Here is a 21,712-nt window from a genome sequence, read left to right as displayed (position 1 = left end):
GATAAACACTGCAGTGGATTAACACAAAATAGATGCTCTTGTGCATTTTTTCATTATTATTATTAAAAAGCTTCAGCATGGTGGCTCTCTAGTGAAACTGATATTCAGCTTTGATACTTAACTTCATAGTATTAAATTACTGAACCTGAATACGGGTTCCATGGTGCACCTCAGAGTCAATGGAGGCTAAATGATACTTATGTATAAATAAAATAAATTCAGGAAAATGTCACAGTGAAACGCCATCAGAAATGATTCAGAGAAACAAACAAACAAAAAAAAAGATAGCAAAAAGTTGTTTCAGAAACCTGCCAGCACAGCAGCCATCCCAAACACAGCGGTCCCCAGACAGATGCTCCCACAGGCCAAACAGGCACACAATAGTCAGCCTACACTGTGGCGAGGATTCTGGATTATTCCTAATGGAACTCGCACTCTGAAAGGAAAAGAGCGAGTGGCTGCTGCAAAGTCCAGCAGACAAACTCAGTCTAGTAAACGATCCACTTTGTTCATCACTCATTACCTGAGCACAGAATTTAACTTCAGACAAAAGCAATATTGGGGAAGGCTCTGTGAAATGGATGGATGTGGGATTAAAATGTGATTTTGGGACATGTTCATGAGTAAGTCATCCTCACTGGACCAAAACCTCGCAACCCTCTACATGCATGGGATGTGCAGAGAGATTAAAAATGTTAAGATTAAGAATTTAAAAGAATAGAATGAGCCATCAGCAATTTTCTATTTCCATTTCTGTGTCATTTTTTTTTTTTACTCCAGCTTCTTTATTTGAGCACTGACCGCTCACAGCTCATAGCTTTTTCTCTCACCGGGACAGGTGAGACTTAGATCTCGGGGGTTGCAGGTCAACAGGCTTCACACCGCTCCTCCCGAACCTCTACCGGCTTCACCGTGCTGTCCAATCACAGCGGCGTTTAATGCGAGAGAAGCGCAGGCCTCTGCCTCTGAAATAAGGGTTGCATTCTGAGCCACACGACTTTCACCTGGATATCCAACAGTGTCTGATGCAGCTTCTAAAAATATCCATGAGTACAACAGTCAAAAAGAGAAATTCCAGCATTTGAATGTATTCAGAGTTGTTTGCTATGATAACTGTTTATTCGCGAGAAAAGTACAGGAATTGAACAGCTTCATCCTTTGAAGAACCCCCACCTCACCTCCTTCCTCTCTGACTCCACCTAAAAAAAAAAAAACTGTTCTGAAAAGGAATTTTCAGCATATAATTGCCTCAGCTGCCCTGTCCAAACACAGATGATAGAACAAGGCCCACACAAACAGATAGAGAAACACACACACAGCTTCCCATGCTGGTCTTTGAGTCGTCCCCAAGGAGATTCCACTGTTAGCAGATAATTGGTTTCCAACCATCACAATACAACAGTTCTTCCCGCCCATCCCTTTTCTCTCAGGCAGTCTGGCAGCGTTAGTCCCTCTTGATCTCCCTCTTTATGTATGTCTGATGCTGCATTTTGTTGTGATATGTAAATAGGAACATTAAAACATGTTTTTTTTTTTTTTTTCTTCACTGCCATAAGCCCACAAGAAATGGAGTTTCGGAAGTTAATTCATCAGCAGTTACCTGCTTCATCAGCAATGCTCATTCCCCATTCATACCAAAGAAGAAGAGCAACTTGTGGAAAGCACAGTTTGTGTTTTGACAATCCATCTGTTCTGCCCCTGTAGCCCTGGCCCAGTTTCTCTGCTGTCTTGACTGTATGGAGGCGAGAAGGAGATAATCAACCGAGCAACAGTTCATACATATCTATAAGCAGCTCGCTTTTTCAGTCGATTGCCAGGGAAATGACTTCTGGCATAGAAAAACAAACACAGATACGGCCACGGAGAACTCACCAGGAGTGAGGCGTTGAGTTTAGTTGATGCAACACTGTTGATGTGTAAAAAAAAAAAAAAAAAAAAGAATTGGCAAAATGCAGGCGGACAGACAGATGATGCAGTGCACACACACACACACACTCACAGACACACATTCAAGATTCACACACTGGTACTATCAATTTCTCAGTGAACTGCTACAGCGGGCAAAAAATATCTGCAACTCTAAATATGGCATCTCGTTTCCAACATCCCATATGGGTCAGTTACCATGGCAACGGCTGCATGCCTGTCCAAGCAGCCTAATATTTACTCAGCAGATACATGTTTACCGTCTGCCTCTGAGGTGGGTAATGATACCCTCCAGGTGTTTTCTATATAACAGACTCAATCTATAATACATGAAGTAAACATGTGCTTTCACAGAATTCACTTCATGCTGATATTTTTACCTTTTCATCATATTTTGTTATCGGACAATTTCCGTGAATATCAACATAGGTAAATGTTTAAGCAGTCTTTTCATTATAGACTAGTTCCACAATGAAAATAAGAGTGAAGAGCAGAAAACTGGTGGAAGAAAAAAATGTTGGGGGGTATATAGAAACGGGCAGGATGAAAGGAGCTCGGTGGACACATTCCAAGAGGATATAAAGATGAAACTGCTTCTTTTACAAGCTCCAGGTAGTGCTATGAAATCTTACACACACACACACAACACAGACAAGCAAACTGGTCCATAAAACCCTTAATCCATGTTGAAGCAATGTGAAACATCTCAATTGCTGTGAAGGGAATCCAGATAAGCTGCTGTAGGCCTTTTTTCTTGTGCTCCAGCGCAGTCCCATCATCTACCAAGTCACCATGTTTTAACACATGCTCCCCACTGGAGTTTCACCATGAAGAACTGGATAACAGAGGGGAGAAGATCGATAAAAAGTCAATTCATTGTTCTGTCGTAGTTACTTTTCTTTTACATTTAATTTCATGCAAGAAAAATACCAGAGATACAATAAAGGTGACTAAATAATAAAATTTAAATTAAATGGTGCTAAACAGAGCCATTATGTCCTCAAATCCAGTTTTTAATCTGTTGCAAATTATACAGGAAATGTGTTTTGCTCTTCTTTGTGGTTGACTTAGTACATGTATACAGTCAATAAGTTCATGTGAAGAAAAAAGTAGAGGAAACTATAAACTTCAGAAAATTACATGAAAAAAAAAAGAGACTGAAAATTTCCAAGTACTAAAGATGATATACATAAAAAAAGGTGACATGTATGCATGAAACTGCACTGGATTGTTATATCAACCACCTACTCCTATATTATTAATGAGCATGTATTCAACTCACCGTTAGTTGTAGGTTGTATAGTTGGGATATGACAATGATCCGAGGATAGAATCATTTGTGCGAGGGGTGAGACATGATGGATATCGAGAGGACGGAGAGAGAAGGGGAGAGAGAAAGAGAGCCACAGTGATAGATTGGCTGAGAGAAGGCGAGACAGAGAGGGAGAGCAAGAGAGCAGAAAGGAAGATAAAGTCATTAAGAAGCAGCTATACCAAGAAGCTGGAGGTCAACAGGTCAACACTTAGCTTCAAGTGTCAGGCATTAGGCCGTCAACACCTGCACCTGCAGGCTGCGTAATTGTTTTGTGTGTGTGTGTGTGTGTGTGTTATGTGTATGTGTGTGTGAGTGTGTGTGTGTGTGGTGCCGTCTGCTCCTCTCCCATATACTCTAAAGGAAAGTTGATGATGCTTAGGTAGTAACCACCTGGCAGTCAACAGAGAAAAACAGAAAATCCTTGAACACTTAAACACTCATATATTGGAAAGAAAGGATGGGGGTGAAGGAGTACAGCACAGGAAGACGATGGTTCACAAATTGCCGCGTAATTATAAAAGCATCATTCGAGCATGAAATCAGGAATAGACAAAGATTGACAGACAGTGAAAAACAAGGAAGTGACATGAAATAGAAAGGAAGAGGATGTGTGAAGGAGCGAGAAACATTTTGACACCATAAGAGCCTCCATTAAAGTTCATCATACAGTATGACAAGTATTGATTATCCATTGATTCTAATCTACAATAGGGGCCCTATACATTCAGCTATAGCCATTAAGCCATTAGTTAGTGAGAAACACACACACACACACACACACACACACACACACACGCACACACACACACGCACAGTCTACTGGCATCGTTAATGATGTGCAAAAACGTAAAGATTTTATTGTACTGTTGCATCAATGTCAGTGCACAGCATGCTCCTGGTAGTCTGTGAAGGAACCCGGGAGGATCCAGAGAAAACTAAATAATTAATGTTCAGTCTTTTTACTGTTTGGAAATGTAATAACCAAAAATGCAGGAAACATATGGTGTAACCGTCAGAAAAATACACTGCAAAATGCTAACAATCAAGAGCTGCACAAAAGTAATAAACAAGCTTTAACGATACTGCGTCCTTAAATTTGGAAGAAAAACAAACAAAAAGAAAAAGAAACCCGGTGGTACTTGATCTGCTATTCTCAGTTTTTAATCTGCTGTGGAAACCAGGTGTTTGTAGTTAAATATTAGTTCACCTGAGATTGCATTTTTTAGGCCTGCAGCCAAATATTGATAGCTCAGGAAAGTTTTCCCTTCTGACGCCACAGAAATGCTGACACCCTAAATATGCTTTTCTATTTACGTCTCACATGCACCACAGACACAAACACTTCCATTCAGCTCTTGTCAAGTGTAATAGAAGACGCGGCGGAAAGACAACAGGATAACAGGATTATTATTCGACTCTAATCTCCATGAGTCAGCACCACACACACTTTGCGTGTGCATTAGTCTCGACTGCGTGTGCATTTTTATCGCATCTGTATGGATTTTTAAACACATGCACCTGTGTGTGTATTTGCAATTTATAATTAGATGTAAGAAAAAAAAAAAGCTGTGCAAGAAGAGCTGATGTGTTTATTATCTGTCTGAAACCAATGACAGCAACCATTGTTACTGTATGATGTAGTAACTGTGTGAACTCAGCAGACACACACACACACATAACAAAATGGTGTGTGTATTTTATCCCGCACTCCGTTTCAAGTACAGAACATATTCTGATAATGGTTTTCATCTGAGCTCTACTGAGTACCGTTCTCAAGTGGTTACTATGATGAATCAATGTTTCAAATGAGGCCTTGAGAAATTATTAGTAACTATTTCATTTATTTTTATTGCACTCGGAGCAGCTTGGCTTTAGCAGAGTTGTCATAAGTTAGTGCCACTTTATTCCAAGAGATAACAGATCTTTATTGGGGAGAGTAGTGAATGTTAATGAATTAGTAACGCTTTGGTTGAGAAAATAATAGGTGCAGCTCCGGCAAAGAGAAAACTCTCATGTCCTAACAAATTGATTCTATTTTATCATGAGGCAATTCTCGCCAGTGGGACTATTGAAGGACTAAGGAGTTGCACAATTTTATCTTTGGAGGACCAGAGACTGATTTGACCAAGGGACTGCGAAACCCCTTAAAAAATAAGTGCATTTTTGAGCAAACCCAGGTTTACTTCAGCCAAGGGACTATTGATTTCACAATAAATTATTCTCCCTTCACATTGAAAAAACACATTTACCTTTTTTTAACTGAGGTACTACTGCAAAAGGTCAAAAGAAGTAACTGATGTTCAAAAGTGAGAAACAACTTGTACTGGCGGACTATGATATGAGTCAGCATGTCAGAGTTGGCGTTACAATGAGTCACAATGGATGATACTTTTATTAATAGAGCCGTGTAGGAGGGAAGCTGGTTGCATACATATGCACACGCATGCATATGCAGCGGCGCAAACATGGAAGTTTGATTGTCATTTCAGGCTGAGTGTCTGTTGTATATTTTACATAATTGGGTGCTTGTAGAAACGCTCCACACTGCGTGCAGAAGAGCACTGAGTTAACACAGCAGTGTCCACGATAACCTTTTTTAAACGGCGCACAGCAGAGGAAGAAATTGAATTACAAATGTCGTTCTGTCAAGGAACAGTGCTGGATACCTGCAGTGAACTGTGGGACAAAAACCCCGTCTCTGTGTGCCTTGCTCAAGGACGTGCTGACATTTAAGTGCAGCCTCACTCTAACATTCTGTCTACTGGGCTGGGAAAAATGGCTGTGAGGTGTCTCCAGCGATGATGAATAGGGCCGTGGCGAAGAAGCCAAGGGTTCTTCAAAATTGGAGAGAACATTGCAAGGACACCTTGAACGATGTTTTAGCTGATTTGAATAAAAGTTTCCATGTCTTTGATAGGGAATTAAAAAAAAAGCGATGCAAGCTGACTCAAACCCAAGTCGACGGAACAGTTTAGAAAAAGGAAACATGACTCACTCAAGACCAACGCAACGCTATGGTCGATAAAAGTAAGGAGCAAATGTTACGAGAAAGCAAAACAGAAGCAATCAGCGTTATGAAGATCTCAATGCCATACTCAAATGACAACAACTACTTTGAACCTTATCTTCTTTAGACCTCCAGCCTAATCGCCATATGTGTGTTTAGACTCATACTATCCACCCTCAGCATCCGACTCAGGGCAGTGGAACTGTTCTCAACTGACCATGGTTGAAGCCAGAGTCGACGCTGACCAATTCCATCAGCAGGCAAACACAAAGGGACAGACAATCATAAACATAATCACACCAAGAGTCAACTTAGAGTCACCAACACCAGAAAGGCCTGGTCCTTATTTAAACTCAGAACCTTCTTGCTGTGCACTACTGTGGCCCGTACACTTAAAGCTGTGTCCGGAGTTTCCGTTCGTTTCCAAGGTATGTATCATTTTTTAACAGAGCTTAAATCTGTTAGTCTGGTTCAATACTTTACTATAATATTAGCATAAAGCAATATAAAAATTTATTTATGAGCCCTGCCTTCGTCTCACAGACCCCCATGTTATCCGAAAAAGCGCCGGTCAGCGTCAGCCAATAGACTTCGAGCTTCCGCCTTGTCGCGCTGTCAATCAAAGTGTGCACGCAGCCAGAGAGCACGCGCACTCGCCCAGGCAGAAGTGAGTTAGCTACGCAGCAGCCGCCGCGCTTACCTCGGATATATACATGGTCTGCTGAACATCCACCGTAAACAGCTAAACGTGTCGGATGCTGTAGGAGTCGGAGGCTCTCATTTTCACCCGACAGATAATTTGCGTGCACAATCAAAGGGGCGTGGCTTGGTCGCTCATGAAAGCAGAGGGAGGGCGGAACCTCCAGACGTTGGATTAAAAAAAAAAACCTCTCTCTTTTCAAAACTCCGGACATGAGCTTTAAACCAACACTCAACCAAAGTTAATTTAGCATGTAAAAATGTGGACTAAGAGGAAATTCTGTAAATAGTTTGATACCTCCTTTAGGTATTGGACAGTTTGTGATCATCACAATGAGAATATTATAGCAACTACAACAAAATACTGAGTGCTCTACAGCCTTTACACACAGCTTTGCCATGGCTTGTACATTTCAGTTGGCATCAGCGTCTTTTAGATACACGCATCCGATTTTCATCTGTGCATTTCCTTTTTCAAATGGAAGAATGTAGAACACATTCAGTCACACATCATTTCTGCCCATCTCTCTATGTATTATTTGGGTATGTTATCTATTATTTAAACTCTTCTCGGTTTCATTCCTCTATTTCTAACCCTCTTGCTCTCCAGCTACATCCCCTCTCATTCTTCTCTTTTCATTTCTTTCTCTGTCTTGCACATCCTCCTCTGTATCGCTCCATCCTTTCACTATCGCCACTCTCTCTCTCTCGCTCTCTCTCCTGTGCTCCCTCTCACTCTGGTATGCTGTTCGTTATCTGCTGTAAAGCAGATAAGCATCACTTTTTAGCAGCAAGAGGAGCGGGAGAATAATACACAACATGTTCATGAGAGGTGGAGGGTAGCCACCAAAGTCAAGGTCGAACCGTGTCGTGTGTGTGTGTGTGTATGTGTGTGTGATTTACAATCCCATCTACCTGTCTTTATCTGTATCCTTATCCAAACCTTGGCACCATTCCCCAGAGAGACACAAAATAAAGTGTTCTCTCTCTCTCTCTCTCTCTCTTTCTCTCTCTCTCTCTCTCTCTCTCTCTCTCTCTCTCTCACACACACACACACACACACACACACAAACACACAAACACACAGAAGAGGCGGTAGATCATGAGCTGTTGAATTCAGAACGATGCAGTCCAAGTAGAGTAGGAGTGACTGTTTTTTTAAGCTGGCCTCATCTCTCCTCTCTCTGTTCTTTCTTATTCTCCTTTATTTTCACTACTTCTCCCCCGGGTTTCTTTCACGTTCACTTAGCTCCTTTTTTTGTTGTTGTTTATCTTTGCCCATTTTCTACTTCCTTTATATTTCATCGATTGTCTAACTGTTTTCTAACTCATATTGCTAGTATTCCTCTGGTACAATCATTTAGCAGGTAACGCTGCATATTCCTACAGAGTAGGGTTGCCAACTCCCAGAGATTGAAATAAGGAACGCCTCTCGCGGGCAGCTGAAAAAAACAAGGTTTTTGGGGGGTCAAAAACGCATATATAACAGCATTTTGCCACAGTTATACCTATTACAGACTATAAAAACACATTAGGCTACTGCATTACACCTACAGTAGCAAGATTACAATAACTCATGATCAGCTTGATCTGTTTGTATTTGAGGCCTACAGTGAGACAGTTATCATTCAAGTATCATCATCATGGACAGCAGCTCTCAGCCACTGCAGCGGACGGTAGAGCAGCTCAGCAGCTCCTTCAGAGGCGACTGAGACCCTCAGCGCAGGAAGGAGCTACCACAGGTCTCTCATCCCCACCGCTGTCCGACTGTACAATTCTACTGTGTAGAATATAACCTAATCCTAGACATTATAATATCCTGCACCTGCCCTTTCAGAAATTCAGCGACTCTTTATCATCCATTCACTCTGCTAAAACATATTGTACGTATTATATCATACTGCATCATATATTGCATATTGTATTGTATATATTGTGTGTGTATATATATATATATATATATATATATATGTATATATATATATATATATATATATATATATATATATATATATATATATATATATATATATATATATATATATCCTGTTACATTTTTAAGATTCAGGTAGTACATACAGTTTGATCTTCATTGTCTTTAGCTTCTATTGTCCATCCTAGTATGATTTGCACTATAACTTGTTAATTATTGCACCATTCATTACTTTTGCACCCCGCTGTGGGTTCAATGAGCCTATACACCTGTAAATTTCTCCACTGTGAGATTAATAAAATCTTCTATTCCTATTCTATTCTATATTTATTGCTAAATGTGCAAAATAACAAACAGCTGCTGTCTCTTCTGGATTTTAACAATTTCTTTTTTTTAAATTTTCAACTAAAAAAGTGCAAAATCAAAACTGAAAAACCTTCTGATCAAAAAACCAACAAGGTTCCGTTTCTAAACTGAAAACACTCCACAGTCTGCAGCAGCAGACACAAATCAATGAACTAAACATAATATATCCGATATGGAAACGGCACAAACTTACATGTCTCTGGAAGCCATGCGCTGCTGTAATGTTTTGATTTACTTCTTCCCATGCGCTCTGTGACCAAACTCACTATTGGCCAATGAACTGCCGCAGCCTCCTGGGAACGGTCTTTTTTTGACCAATGAGATAAGAGTGATTCTGTGTTGTCGAGCCATCTCTGTCAGCTCATTGGTCACAGAACGTCAGAGAGCCGGTGAACAATTTACCGTAAGTTTTCAAAGAAAAGCGCAAGTTCCACTGCTCACGTTTTGACTCTCACAAAAATACGGAACAAAGTGCGTTCCTTTTCAGCTCAATACGGAACGCACATTTTTACATCCAAATACGGAACGATTCCGTTTTTCAAGGAACGGTTGGCAACTCTACTACAGAGTCTACACTATCAGTCTATGTGTGCTAACGTGTAATACCACAAATTATCATTTTACTAAGCAAAGTCATTGACTACGTTATATGAATTAGTGCCATAGATACATTTTTTCATATTGAGGTGGGTTTGTTACGCATTATTTTCATCACATATGAAAACAGTCTGCGAGCTGCTGGAGGATCCCTCTCCAGCACCGCTGGATTAATATCAGACACCAATATAAGCCGGTGTAAGCGGCCGTCTCCTGTGAGGAGCAGCTGTATTACTTGTGTGCTAAACTTTTTACTCGAAGTGGAGCTTTTTCATTAATCTTGGACCTGATTCCGTTCCTGTGACAGCGATATGAGAGATATCCAACTGTGAGGAACATTAAGGGAAGTCTATACCCACAGCTCAGTGATGCATCTGCACACATAAATAAAACTTAGCTTACCTTGACACTACATGGACATATATTTGTAGTGTTTGCATGATTATCTGATAAATAAATGAGCGTCTTCCCTCAACTTGAGACTTTATAAAAACAGCTTTGTGCATTTCACGGACTTTAAGTTAAAGCTCTGTTGACGACCACCTGCTTGCATGCTCAACATAGAGGCCTCATCAGTTTTGTTGCTACTACAACATAAAATCCATTTGCACCCATTTCTGCCAAGAATCTGTTGGTGTCTCATCGGATGAATTATAGTCATACTGGCAAGCTACCAGCTATCTGTATACTGACAGCAGGTGTTATCATTCGACAAATCTCAGAACTGATTATACAGCCTTGGGAACTGCTGCACTGTCCATTATACCAACAACAACATAACAAAGTCTCACCTTGAATCAGGTGTTTGCTCATTGCCTTACTCCACAACAATTTAGAAAATCCCAGCCGTCAGATTTTGCATATAATAAGCTGGGTTTGTGCAGGTCTTGGTTATCATCGTTATCTGTAGCTGTGTGGAAAGACTGTCTCAGCTTAGCAAAAGGGCAGCCTGAATGTCAGCGCCACTGCGTTCTCCTGTGATATGTTTCCCTCCCTGCATTTCTTTTGAATCTTTGTGTGTTCTTGCCTGTGCTGCTGCTTTCAGTGTTGTTTTTCTTCCAGCAAAGATGTTTGTTCTAATCACTCTTTGTGCAACTGTGCCAGCCACTTATAACCTGCAGAAAGCACTTAAAAAAAGTGGGCTAAATAATATAAATTGACGGTTACAAAAACAAACAAAAAAAACCCCCAGAAACTTTGTCAAATAATATTCTGTATGACAGGATGCTTTTACACTCTCATCTCCTAAGTAAAGTAAACTTGCCAGCCAGTCTTCATTATCAAACTTTTCATCTCTTATTTTTGGAACAACCTTTTTTTTTTTTTTTGTTATATCTACAAATGACTCATGTGAAGTGAATTTATTCAGTTGTAGACTCTTTTTTCATTCTCTGATGTTGTCGATACTCACATTTACACTCAATTTAAGGCACAGCCGTGGGCAACAGAAGTATTCAGTTTAGATCATCTGGATGGTAATCCTGCATCCCTTGTCTTGTGTTTCTGTACATCCAGTCATCTCCTCATACCCTGCACACAGTCTCTTTATTTGCTTGTGAAAGATACTCAAGCTCGCACTTCATCATCCTGTCTCTCTTTGTTGTTTCTTGGCAGTATCGCCATGATGTCGCCAAATAAACCCCACAGTCATTCCTAAAGTAATAGTAAACACTATCAGCTTGCATAGATGCTGTTCAAATTGAATTTTTTGGATCTGAACAAACTCGTTCATGATTTGATTAGGTACAGTTGTTTGTACATTTTTTGCTATGCATTCTGCTTACACGAAGGAAATCATGCCTAATTTGCTTGAGATTGAGATGTCTTAGTTTGATTTCGCGTTTGCTTTGGAGGTTTGAGTTTACAGTGGAATTGAGTTGAACCACAGTCATTTGAAGGTATTACAATTTGTGCCACTCTCACATCAATATAGTATTAAAATTGATTCTTAATTTTTTTTCGTGCTTTCTATAATTTCCAGAAATGACTGCGTACTCAATAAAGTCATTCCAAAACTATAATTATGGTGAATTTATTCTGACACTGGAGATGCAGATTCCTTAAGTGACTGATGTTGTATTTATCCAAACAATTATATGTAGAGAAAACCACAGGCTGTTGCATCTTATACATCCTTTACTCCTGCATTGCATGATAACACCACAATTTTATTCTCCTAAAATTCAAACATTAGCTGTAATCATCACTCTGCGGAGATCAAACCATCCATTATATTTTCTGGTACTGGCCAGCGCTTCCTCTCACCAGGCTGCAGGATAAAAGTACTCTATTTGCTTTACACAGAGTACCAACAACACAGAGGTAAAAACAAGTGAGACACCATTTATCTCTCTCTTGCAGGCATTCATTGAAGAGTTGATGACCCAAATCTAAGTCCCCACGGTTCAGAAGCATTGCGTTGCCCTTGTATGCCCGTGTGAATGTGTGTATGAGTGTGTGTGTGTGTGTGTGTGTGTGTGTGTGGTCAACATTGTGTTTAAAAAACTGAGGGCGAGACTAATGATTTTCATTCAAGGGAGGGAAAAAAAATGGAATGGGAGAGCACCTGCGTTCCTCTGTGTGTGTGTGTGTGTGTGTGTGTACCACTTCTATTTGTGCTTGCGTGCATGAATGTGTGTGTTCACCTTGGCAAACCGCCCCGTAAATATCAGCAAATGCAGGTATCCATGCCTGGGTGTTTTTAGACATGCCGAGCTTAAAAAACCTCGCTGCATGTTGTACTTTCTTATGCAACTGTGAGACTTTGACCACATATTCTCACACATATATGCGCACACACTCACAAACACAGTATCGGAGAGCTACTTATTCAGTGATAAAAGGCGAGCCAGAGGGAACTCAGTAATTGAACTCCAGTGAGCGGAGCTTGGAAGCACCGTGCCGTATCCAGGGTAATAAGAAAAAAGTTATTATTCACCTCAAAGACACACACACAGACACACACGCATACACACACACACACACACACACACACAACCACACACACAATAGCGCACACGTCTTGGAAGGCACACAAAAAGACACAGAGGCAAGAACAACAACATACCACACAGCAAACTGACAAGCACACAGTCTGTAGGTTTAGACTTTCCTACTGAGCCAAGTTTGAAGGATGATGAAGATCAGAGTATGGAGCTGTTGCATAAGCAAATAAACTTTGAAATTATTGACTTTCACACTCTCTACCTCCTGCTGTTCTACTGAATAAATCTCTCTCTCTCTTGCCTGCTCCTCCGTTTGGATACATTTGGTGTGCAGTTTGAAGGAAGGAATCCACAATGTGTTCACCTATCTGTCAGCTGGGCTGCAGTACTGCAGCGTGTGTGTGTGTGTGTGTGTGTGTGTGTGTGTGTGTGTGTGTGTGTGTGTGTGTGTGTGTGTGTGTGTGTGTGCGTGCACGCGCATGCACGCGCGCGCACAGGCAGAATGTGCAGGTGGATTTTGCAGCACATGAATAATATAGCAAAACGTTACCACTGAGTTGCATTTGTAATAAGAATCCGTCAGATGAATGTCGCTCATAGTTACACTTGCACAATCACATGGAACATGAAGATTATTAAGAGAAAATCTGTAATGGTAATTTGCATTGTTTGTATTGTTCTATGTTATTTTGTGGATTCCACTTCAGGCTTTTCCCTTCTGCAACAAGAGTTTTATTCTATATCCAGACATCCCTTCATGGCCATATAGAAAGGTCCGCTTCCGTTCGACCTGGGCTCTGTTTAGCATTACCCTGTAGAATGTAAAGTAGGGGTCAAGGTACAGACATAGGAGGACTTCCAAACAGGGACATCAATCCTCTGTTTTTTTAATCTGGAGCCTGTCTGCTCCTCTAAATCCCTTTCCGCTGCTTTCTCATGAACCCAGTGGCAATTAAAGCCAAACATTGACATGTTACATGCCACGTGGAGAAAAACATAATCCTGCTGCAGCACCCAGCAAGCCGAATCCCCTCTCCACCCATATATAACAACTGCAGCTGTGATTATCTGTAAATTTATTGACCGTCTGTTACCGAAACACCATTGATTTATTCACCAAGATTGCTTATGTGTGTGGTATCTGGCATCTGGAACTACGTGTGGGATGTCATCGGGGAAGTCATTTCATATCGTCATTAGTGAATTCTATATATGTGCATGCGCTCTGAGTCCTCTGTAAATAAGGTCAACGAGTACACACACTCTCTGCCTGTCTCCACAGTGTGAGGATATGAGCCGGAACACGTACAGTTTTAACGATGATTTATCAACATTGACCAGTTAAAAACCACTTAATCATGACATTTACATACATGCTCACACAAATCTATGGATGCACACATGTAATCATGCCCACAAACGTCACTAATCCATTAAAGGATGCAGATGGTCCGGTCATATGTCAATGGCACCTGAAGATTGTTTGGATAATCGTTGCCATTTTTGCGCGTGACAAGGAAAATGGCAACGAGCAAGAGCGCCCTTGATTGCAATTTAAAAGCTTTTCAAGGTAACAGGTTCTCAATCAATATGCAGTGGGACACTTAACATTGAGGGAGCTGAAAGCATGACATTGATAGCTGCTTGAATGCCAGGAAAAACAGCATCAAACACCAATTAGTAAATAGGATCATTGTGTTTTGTAACCGGTCGTAAATTAGATGCATAATCAGCAACTGCAACCATTTCTTGCTCAAATTGGATACGATCTTTAATGCCATCTATCCATCCATCCATCCATCCATCCATCCATCCATCACTAGCATGCTGTGATACCTGCATGTGAACCAAGTCTACATACCCTGTATTCGTCTGACTTCACACAGTGAAATAATACCGGCTAAATATCTTTTCATTATCATGCTAATTTGCAAGAAAAATGGAGCATAATCAAGTAAAAGGGTAAAAGGTTGCAAGTTTTTCATGAATACTTTATTTTCTAACAGCAATTATACTACTGTTTCAAAATTAATGTGGTAATGATTAATTTTTGGGGATATTTTACATGGAACACCTCCAATGATAATTACTCCCATGGGGGGATTTCATTTACTTCGCATCGTTCGGAGGTTAGAAGTCAGAGTTATTCACTGACCACATCGCTGGAGGGTGTTCACATTTCCGTTGAAGGGGATAACAGAAGGGGTTATGCCTCCCACCTCAGGCCCTCAGACGTGAATCCTCTCAAGACAATCTCTCTGATCACCAGGCCACCCAGTATGTGGCAGCAATGGGGATATCAAATCCCATTTAGTGCTGGAAATGTAATTTAATTACATTTAGATATAATTTAATATGCTTAAAATCACATTCCCCTCAATTTCAGCCTTATCTATCAACTCTTTGTGCTTGTCAGCCCTGGTGGGTGATCCCACAGGGTTTTCTTTTTTCTTTTTTTTCCTCCAATGACATTTCATAGCAATTAAAAATTGGTTTATATTTTAAAAATTCAACTTTGCACACTTTAACTGCTGTGGGGACATCAAAAAGGTTGAGGACCACTGTGAATAGAGTGACTATGAATACTGAGGTCTTTAGTGAAAAGTGGAAAGGCTTTACAATGAAGGCTGGAATGAAATGACTGCATATCATCAAAGAAAAATGTGTCAGAATAGATGTTAATGAAGTTTTGGACTGACTCATCAGTGTCTATAAGTTGGAGGATAAAATTATAGCTGTAAAGATTTAAGTTTTTCTTCCAAGAGTTTTTTATGTGAGAGAGACACTTAACTGGATATTAGGCCAGATTTCTGTGGTACTGCATAGTGACACTGTAACCTTAAGAAAGTCTAAATAGTTTAAAGGACTTTTAATTGACACAAAAATTGCATTGATTAAAGACTTTCATTCACTGCAAATTATTACAGTAGTACTAGAAATTAACCTTTTTACGGCGGACATGAATTGGCATGCAAAATCTAGAAAATTCAAAAACTACCAGAAAGGACTTCTTCAAAGCAACCCTTCAATTGCTGGCAAGATTTGAGAACATGTCACACATCAGTGACATGAGCATCTCAACGCCATCAAAACCACACGTAAATATTTAACGACGTTCACATTTTGATCGTTTGTTATCAAGGAAAAATGGGTCGAAGCTCCCACCCGCTGCACAATTACACAATTCTAAAGACACAGACACACACACAAAAAAAGGAAAAATCTGACTGAAAGGGTTAAAGATGTGTTTCACACTGTTCTGGTCAAGTGAGCCTCACAGATGTGTTGCTGCCAAAGCACCAAATCTGCCAACTAATCCAGCATCCAGCTCTGGACTCGAACCACCACAGGCTGATTTCTGAGAGAGTTTCAGCCACAGGCATTGACAAACCAACACAAAGCAGGCAGACAAAGTGTATCTGAAAGCACAGAATAAATAACAATGAGCAAAGCGCAGCCATACAATGATGAACAAAGTATGAATGAACAAATGGCATAACCGAGTGAAGTGAAAACTGAGCGGACAGGAGTTCTTCCAAGAGAGCACAACAGCACTGGGACATTTGACATGCAGCATTTAGCTCGGACAAAAGAATTTGAGCGGACAAGACTCAACCTCTGAATGATAATCCTGAACAACAGAAAAGGACACACCACAGTCCCAATCAGTCCCAAAGCAATCAATCAATGAATGGCATTAATTCAATGTAAGGTACTTAAACGGTCTGGTTAAATAGAGTTTTGCCTCATGTTGCTGCTGCTGGTAAGGTAATCATTAACCAGCAGTCCAGGTTCGTCTTGCAATGCCAGTTTCCACCACAAGATGGTGTGTTGATCCCCTCAAGAATAAAGAAACAGTCAGCAAAAAATTCAGTTCTTGGAAACTTCCCATCAGTGCATTCTACCATATGTCACTGCAGGTTTTGTCATGAAAATTCTGATGTCATCCCACCGAGGACGCGCGCTGAGCTTCAGTGTTGTCAAACATGCATTCTGCCAAACGTGCCCCGAACCACTGTGACTACTAGCCACAATGCAAAGAGCCAAAAGTCTGACAGCCAGAATGAGCACAGATTGAATGCTGAAAGCCGAAACAGACTGCATGAATTTAGCAGTCTTATAAGTTTACTACCTGCAACAAAAAGGCGTGACAATTTTACTGCACAGTGTCACTCTTTCCACAGAAAACACACCTCAATATTCAAAAATCAAGTACATCATCTACGTACATCAGCAGAGCCCTCAGGAAGTAAATACAAGAAAGGAAATAACAACTGAAGCTTTTAAGAATTTATGTAGGAAGTAAAAGAATCCGCACAATATGGGCAAAGCCCAAATTTTTGCCCACTGTTTTGTTTTTGGTGCCATAACATTTCTGCATTTCTAGTTCGACCTTGTTTTCCAGTCTGATTGAATTCCTTTCAACCACTGAAATGATCAGACATATGTGTGGAGGTTTATTTACATTACAAAAAAAATGTATCACCCCATTCAGTCAATGGATCAATCCCATAACTGCACTGATGTTGACACTTGATGAAACAGACACGATCCCACATCTGGCTTCACCCAGAAACCCATCAATACGGAAGATGAATCGGATAGCTACACTAAGCTTATTGTGTTTCTTTCAAGACTGAAGTTTTCCTCAGGCAGACTACAGTCCAACGACGATGACAATAGCTCTCCGTGAACACGTCCTGCTGCACAGCAAAAAACCACAGAATTAGAATCTGAAAAACCCAGTAATAAACAAGTTGAAGACATTAAATCTGCTTTTTTATACTGCTCCCTTGTCCTGCCCTACTCGCGATAGCCTGTTAAGATTTGAGGCAATAATAATAACAACTACAAGGCTTCATTGTATCTACAAACCATCTTTCAAAAATGAGCAATAACACTCATTCTTAATGTCGGGTGGAGGAGCAGACAAACTCATTATTTTTACAGTCACAACTATTAAAATTTACAGACATTGTAAAATATTTTACAACTCAAATAATGCACAAAGCAAAAATAATGTATCACTGGAATATGTGCAGAAATTAGAATTCATGAGGAGGGGCGTACAGTAAAGGAGGGAAATCAAACAGAGCATAGAGAGGAGAGCTTTTTTTATATTTTGGTTGTGGGATAAGACTGGAATGTCTCAGACATGGAGTGTTCAAAATGAAACAAAAGAAATTGCCTTCAAAGGAATGAGGAAGATAAATGCACTCAGGAATCAAGGAAGTGGATTAACAAAGTCTGGGACCACCATATATGTATATTTTATTTCCCTATGTAGTATTAACTGAGTTATTTACAGCAAGGAAACTTTATAGTAGTAATCTGATTAATAGAGGACATAGAAGGTGTATTGTCAACAATAATTTTAGGTTGAATGTGAGCTGTCGGTTAGTTCTCTTGAAGAAAAGTCTGCATTGTCACTGCCGCTATTAAACCAGTCAACAGAATCCTGAAGCACCTCTCATGGTGCAAAACAAGAACTGCACAACTGCAGCATTACCGCTGGTTTTGATTTCATTTCACAGTGTTGCATCGACTCCTTTCTAATAAAAATCATAAAGAAATATTCCCTCAGTAAAATCACAACGAATAAGTGTTTTTGCACTCACTGCTGAACTCACTGAATTCCTACAGTTAATAAAGTCTCCTCATGTCAATAAGTTGATTCAGAGCAGATCTACATTTTTACATTCCCTAAATGTGTTTCATATATCTTGTTTAGAAGGCTGTTGACGCACCTTATTATTTAGTATATTGTGTTTGTGTTTTTCTTTTTTGCGGTCTTGGTTAATTTTAGATGATCTGAATGAAAGCCCCGTTTAATGAATGCAAAAGTCTTTTCTAAGGCTAATTATTTATTTTACAATGATGCAAAAAAAAAAAAAAACATTTCACTATTGCTGTTAACAGTAACAGCACAGCATTTTTATATACCAGTGTCCACTGTTGTCCATCCAAATGAACGTCACTAACGTGTGATCTGACATGAAGATGAGACTCCCCGGTGCAGCCTGGGTCGTCTGCATCGCCTCAGAATGTGTTTTAAGGTCTGGCCTTTGTCGTGCACTTTTCTCTCCGATTTTTCCAAGCTTTCAAACTGATTTCATAAACTGCCACAAAACTGTGTTTATCTTGTAAAAAGCATCAATGTAATCGTGTTATCCTTTGTACTTTCCATTCTGGCTGTCGAGGCACTAATCCCTAATGTCAGCTCAGTATTGAGTTCAAAGACAGTTATCCATGGTAGTTCTGAGGTGTGATCGTGCAGCTGATTTAGAGGTTAAGAGGGAGTGTGGCAGTCAAGAGAGGGTTTTTTTTTTTTTTTCAATTATTACAGCAAAGATTAGAAACTTTTCAAACGAAACTTAACACCTTGAAGGCTAATGTCAAGTACAATCCCTCATTATTTAATCTCAACACATCTCAGTGAGAGTTGGACGGTCGCCTTGGTTGATGCCCACCAGCAACTAGAAGTATGACTTCTGCCAGCAGTGGGGAAAGGTAGAAAAAAAAAAATCATATAAATATATATATCACCCATATGGTCAGTTACAGAGCGCTGTGCTCAAAGCAAAATAAAACGGTGAAGTCACCTTCCAAAGTACTTCTAAAAGAAGTCAAGTGCATAATGCGAAAAGTAGCGAGTGTATGTGTATCTTGACATCTCTTGCTGTGTCAGGGGCCTCTGCTCTGATCCCTCTCCTCCTCCTTCGAGGGAGCGAGGGAAGGATCACTCCTTCTTCAAAGTCTCTCTTTCATCTCTACTCCATCACACCGTCCTCTTGGGGAGGGGGAGCAGCACAAGCAGACAGGACCGGCTTTTTAAACATCCATCTCCTCCCTTGTTCCTCTTCCCCCCTCTCATTCGCCTTTCCGGGACACTCTCATGCTTCTTTGCCCTGAAATCAGGTTATATTCCTTCATATTTCAGGATTTTTTTATTCAATTCCCCTCATTGGCAATTTACATTACTGTAGCTCTTGTGTTTTTCCATCCACTATTCATTTATCTCCCAGTTGTTTTGATTTCAAGAGTCACAAGGTTGCAGATTAGCACAGAAAACAGGTTCAATGTTAATTCTCATGCACTAATAATTTCAGAAAGAGCAGTTACTGCTATTCTGAAGTGCCTTGAATTCAAACTTTTTAAGTTCACTGTCATGCTTTTGTTGTTTGAACTGGAAATATAATTTTGGATGGCCAAAAGTTCAGAAAACTCCAGAGGAAAAAAAAAAAGTCATAAATCGTCAAAGGGGAGTTCAAGTGAAGATATGATGAAAGGCCAAATTTACAAATTGCTAATTACTTTTCTCCCAAATTTACATTTTTATTATTTTGAGAATTACATCAAAAAATAATTTAAGCTAAGATTCATGGTACGTCATGATGTTTGATCAAAAATAATGTTCTACTGCTGGCATGCATATAGTTTTGATGTAAATTTGGAGACACTAATTTAAAACCCTCCTTGAAATCACTGAGTTCTTCACACATGACAGGCTGATGACGACTATGAAGCACCCACCTCTTTTCATCTGGAGATTATTTCGAGTCGTCCCCGTTTAACGATTTTGAACAGGCATGTATGTAAAAATCTGGCTGATTTGCAGAGGCACACAGGCTCAAGGCACTTCTAGCTAAATCACAAACCTGTCATGTGTTCTGAGTATCCTGCTGGGGTGAATCAAACCTTGGCATACAAACTATTCCGTGAGTTTCCAGTCAACATTAAATTACCCATGCTTTACTCCTCTTTGGTTTCAGGGTGAAAAAAAAGGGGGATGTTGCAGGCGCACAGTTCCAAAATGGCACACTGTGAACTTCAAAGTGTGGGTGGCAGGCTATTCTTTAGTGTCTCATCACTTCACAATTGAGCTGTATGCTTTCAAAGTGCCCCCACCACCCCCTCTTTCCCATCACCCCTGGGGACAGACTAAATTTACTGCTTTTGGTTCCCAGGAGTTTATAAAATGCTGTTCCAACAGACTAACGCAACCTCGGGGATGGTAAACGCTCAACTGTGGGATTTACACTTTGCGTGATCACTTCGCGCCACACAGATGGCCACGGCGAGACAGAGAGAGACAGACAGACAGACTGACCGATAGACAGACAGACAGACACACACACACACACACACACACACACACACAGTTCTGTGATTGTGCCAGTCTCATTGCTCTCCAAAGGGATTTGACTGGGATTAGTGTGTAAAAGCGAGTATCCACTTGATAACGCTGTATGCCTGTTTATGGTCCTTCTGGTTTCCCTGTGTGTTTATGTGAATACAGTGTAAAAGTGTTAAGGTTATGTGTTCTTTTTTTTTCTTTCTACCGGTTATTCTATATTATTATCTCCAAGCTGTCTTTCCTTCCATGAAAATCTCATTTAAATCTCCGTCTTACTTCTCTGACTGGAACATATCGACGTGGTTTCAGAGACAAAGTAACTCTTCCATTTATAATGTTTTTTGTTAATCTTGTTCTTGTAGCTTACCCACACACTCGCTTAGATTTACAGTGGAATCATTGGAGCAAATTATTAGATTGTCCCTGAACTAATTAAAAACTGAGTTAAGTTTTTTTTTCTTTTTTTTTTTTTTAACCAGTATTGTTGCTCCTCACAGATTTGAGACAGCTCTAAAGATCAGTTGAGACAATTTTCTGACTCTTCATTATTTTCGAGCTGAGTCAAGCTAATTAAAGATAGTAAAAGTTGAGCTACTGAGAATAATTTTAATATCTGACCATACCTTCAATCCACAAATAACTCCAAAGTTGTTTTCTTGTATGACATTTAATCAATCCCAAAAAATAGTGCAGGTTTTTGATTTCTGACTACACTGACTATTCTGACTATTGCTGTTGTTGTCCATCATGTGTAGGAGAACTGTTTATGACAGCCATCATGTGCATG

General features: G+C 40.1%; 1 protein-coding gene and 2 long non-coding RNA genes across 3 annotated transcripts in view; 1 reads left to right on the top strand and 2 right to left on the bottom strand.

Moving 5' to 3' along the window:
• LOC115389673 (zeta-sarcoglycan) overlaps positions 1–21,712 on the bottom strand; it is a 351,214-nt gene that overhangs the window by 249,791 nt on the left and 79,711 nt on the right. The window lies entirely within an intron of this gene.
• On the bottom strand, positions 7,645–20,836 carry LOC115389675 (uncharacterized). Its single transcript, XR_003931613.1, has 4 exons — positions 20,717–20,836; positions 13,044–13,053; positions 10,237–10,240; positions 7,645–7,667 (listed from the first exon to the last, which is right to left on the bottom strand). It is a non-coding gene; the product is annotated as an uncharacterized LOC115389675 (long non-coding RNA).
• LOC115389674 (uncharacterized) lies at positions 7,833–21,047 on the top strand. The gene is made up of 3 exons (XR_003931612.1): positions 7,833–7,924; positions 10,911–10,916; positions 20,917–21,047. It is a non-coding gene; the product is annotated as an uncharacterized LOC115389674 (long non-coding RNA).

This window comes from Salarias fasciatus, chromosome 6 (assembly GCF_902148845.1).
Source record: "Salarias fasciatus chromosome 6, fSalaFa1.1, whole genome shotgun sequence".
In the NCBI taxonomy this organism is placed as follows: domain Eukaryota; kingdom Metazoa; phylum Chordata; class Actinopteri; order Blenniiformes; family Blenniidae; genus Salarias; species Salarias fasciatus.
The sequence above is the reverse complement of the archived record's forward strand: the minus strand, read 5'-3'. Positions and strand labels throughout refer to the sequence as shown.